We start from the raw sequence: 3,725 nt of genomic DNA on the forward strand, positions 1-3,725 counted from the left end.
AAAACTGTAATGCTAATAAGACATTTTTGTACGTTGCTGTTGTTAACTTGTTGAACTTTTAATATTTTTAGAAAAACATGAATTGATGTTAAACAAATTAATTTTATAGAAGTGAAGAGAAGCACATTGTGAAAAAAACTTAATTAAAATATACCTCAACGGTTTTTAACAAATATATTGTGATTTTAAAACCGTTTAAATCTCTTTTAATTTAAATTAATTTCACATAAAAAGATATTCCCCCGCAAAAAAACTCTACTTAACATCCAATTTAATACATGGCCCTTCTTGGCCGTAATGATATTATACAAAAAGAGCTATATATAACCTTTTTTCTCAGCGTAGCTGAGCTTTTTCTAATAATTATATATATTATTTATAATTAAAATGGTACATAAATTCAAAAACTTCATTATCATTTTGGTAGATTCAGTTGTTAGTCTGACACCATTAGAAAAAGGTACACCTCATAGTAAGAACCAAAAAGAAGTGTCAAGGAAAAGGCCTCATGATTATGATCCAGAAGATCCATATCTCACAAAAAGACGTAGAACTTCACTTGCAACACCAAAGGTGAAGAAGGGATCTCAAACTGTGTTACAAATTATCAAAAAGGGCAAAGATTCACCTAAAAAGATGGAACTTAAATTGTTGTTACAAAAGCAATACCTTAGGAATTGGAGACTTTTAAAAAAAAATCCAGTTCTAAAGTATCTAAGTCACAAGTAGTCTTTGAAATGAGGAAACTAATTCCAAAGTCATCAGCTGACTTCTTTGAAATGCAATTAAAAGCTACATCAACAAACCCAAAAGGACGACCATGCGTTATAAACTTATCATCAGATTGTTTCCTCCTCAAACAAGTTCGATTGCATTTGCGCCATTGATACTTGGATACTAAATCGTACAACGTTGGGCTTTTAGTCTTGTTTGGCAACGCGCAAGTGGCATGTTTTTAGATAAAGTTCATAACGACCTTCGGTGCATTTTGTAGCCATAAAATAAAATGAATATGAGGAGCCCCTCGACTTTGATATTCTACCCTCCAAAAAAATGTTCAACTTCCCCCAAAACTGGGTTTTCTTTAATCATAATGAGCTTTTGCCAAACAGCTTGAAACCTGTTATGAAAATGTCGTGTTACGGCAACTGGGTCATTACTGCAAAGTTCATTAACTGGAATTTTAGAACCTTTTTCCCTTGATGGATAAAAAGATCGCAAATGATCACGTAGCTCAATCCAATCGTATTCTGCCGGACTTAGAATTATAAACCACGACCGTCTGTGTGTCTAATATCGATGTGAAGTTTAAAAAAAATAAATATAGATGAACCTGCTAACTTTATACGAATTTGACAAATGTTTTATAACCATCTGATTCGATTTGTTACTAAATTTGGTTTAATCTCTAAAAGAGCGCTCACGTCTAAAACAAATTCTTAATGCCCTCGATTCCTCTTAAATAACTTTAGCGGTTTTTTAGATATTACAAATGTTTTGGACAATATCGACCATGAAAAACAGAACATTTAAGACCAAAACTAATAATGTAATATCGGATAAAATAATATCAAAATGTGGTTTTCTTCAAGGTTCCATTCTGTACCCAATTTTATTTTATTTTATTTATATTTTAATGATATCTTGATTTCATTTAATGACCTATTAACTAAGGGTGTGCGAGTCCTGTTTTTTGAAATTCGAGTCGAGTCTCGAGTCTTAGAAACTTGGACTCGCGAGTTCTCGAGTCCAAATATTAAGGACTTGATCGAGTCCTCGAGTCCTAAAGAATTAGGTTTAAAGCTTTCGAGTCCAATACGAGTCCGGAATGTTTTTAACGAGTCCAATTCGAGTCCTAATTTTTATCGAGTTCAATTCGAGTCCTAAGTTATCGTGGCCAATTCGTCTGAAATTTATTTGCCGCTGTTTAAATAATCTTGCCCAATAATAATGGCCTCGCCGAGTAATAATGGACTCGCCGAGTAATATTAGACTCGCCGGGTAATTTTCAAATTATCTATTTACTCGAGTCCGCTTCGAGTAATTATGTACCCTTTTCGTGGGAATCGGGTACCCGTGCGAGTAATAAAATTACCTATTCCGAGTCCGAGTCCGAGTACTCGGACTCGGACTCGATAACGAGTACTCGCAATTTTCGAGTACTCGCACACCACTACTATTAACCTTATACACGGTCTGCGGATGACTCGTTGTTACTAAACAGTCAGAAAAATATAATCCTCGCAATTCAAAAATATAATGAAAACCTAAACTGTATTAACAAGTGCCTCAAGAATAATCATCTAGATGTATTTATGTGTCAAGTATTAAAATTGAGGAAACCACCTATGGACTGTGCGAAGGATGATAAAATACGCGAAAAAGTAGATTAGTCCATAATCTACCTATTGGTACGAGTTATTAGTAAGTTTTTTAATTTATTAAAATTTGTTTAGGATTTAGCTATATTATCCCTTTTAATGATGGACTTATCTACTTTTTCGCGTATTTTATCATTAAAATTGAGGGTCATGTATTAAACCTTGTTAGTGAATAAAAATATTTGAACCTGTGGTTCAATGAATTGCTAAGATGGTTCAAAAATGTGGACCACTTTGCTAAAAAATTACCTCTAGTATCATAAGACTACCAAGGCCGCCTAGCTAAGTTTGAAACGAATGGGATTTTAACGTTAAGCTAATGACTGGCCAAAATGACTACATTAATCTAGCTAGGGTCAAAAACCGAAATTTACGCGCAAATACCCCAATGCATGCTACCGGAAATTGCATCGTAGATGGCCAAAGGTAGTATAGGTGGTTGGAGTGAGGATTTGCTCTTTTTTCCCGCCAGGTAGCACCTTTCTACTGCTAAAAACATGGGATCTTCTGCCCATTCAACCTTATGGGGGCCTTGATAGTCTTCTGCTAGTTTATATCTTTTTCGTGTAATCGCCTAATATTAAGTAAAACATTATAGTGAATCTCAACTTTACTCTAATCTGTCCCTATCTAAATTATTGTACTTTTATTTCAGGTAATACAATCCAAGACAACATTATTAAACTACTTTTGTTACAAAAACGAATTATTCCCACTATTTATAAAAAACCTGTCTATGAACAATATTTCAGTCACTCAATATAATATTAATAATAATTAGCTTGCCTAAGACGCAAGTCATCTGGCGACGTTTAGAGCCTTTAAACAGGTGGCCGGGTTACAATGCGTACTAGGGTGGTGGCAAGCTGTTGTTCGTCGCATTACCATTAACTTTATTTTTACTATTTGTTGGGTTGTGATCAAAAACTAAATATAATTTAATTTTCGATAAGAAAGAAACAAGGATTAAAATTAAAAAATTAATTAAAATAACTGACTTACTAAACATGCGTTTTGATGACCACCACCGTAGTATAACTCTACCAAAAAAGCATTGGGAAATTCAGTTAGGGTAAATTAGACATTTTGTAGACTTCTTACAACCTCTTTTTTAATTTTCTAACACCTTCCGAAATGGTTTTTATCTCAAAACTAATTAGTAATAAAAAATTAGCTTAAAAAACGATCATTATTAGCAAATATTAGATAGGTTTCCTTTTAAATTAGTTGTCAAAAGGCTTCAGCTACCTACTACCAACTTATTTATCTCATTGAAAAATTGATCCATTCTGACCAAACCAATTTAATTTGAGGTTTTTGAGAATGCTCTACAACTTGTTTCTT

General features: G+C 33.3%; 1 long non-coding RNA gene across 1 annotated transcript; it reads right to left on the reverse strand.

Moving 5' to 3' along the window:
• Positions 1-465: 465 nt before the first annotated feature.
• On the reverse strand, positions 466-3,421 carry LOC149923739 (uncharacterized). Its single transcript, XR_016477115.1, has 3 exons — positions 3,384-3,421; positions 3,168-3,308; positions 466-628 (listed from the first exon to the last, which is right to left on the reverse strand). It is a non-coding gene; the product is annotated as an uncharacterized LOC149923739 (long non-coding RNA).
• Between the last annotated feature and the right edge of the window lie 304 nt (positions 3,422-3,725).

Source organism: Leiobunum rupestre, chromosome 10, assembly GCF_980474605.1.
Source record: "Leiobunum rupestre chromosome 10, qqLeiRupe1.1.hap1, whole genome shotgun sequence".
Taxonomy (NCBI): Eukaryota; Metazoa; Arthropoda; class Arachnida; order Opiliones; family Sclerosomatidae; genus Leiobunum; species Leiobunum rupestre.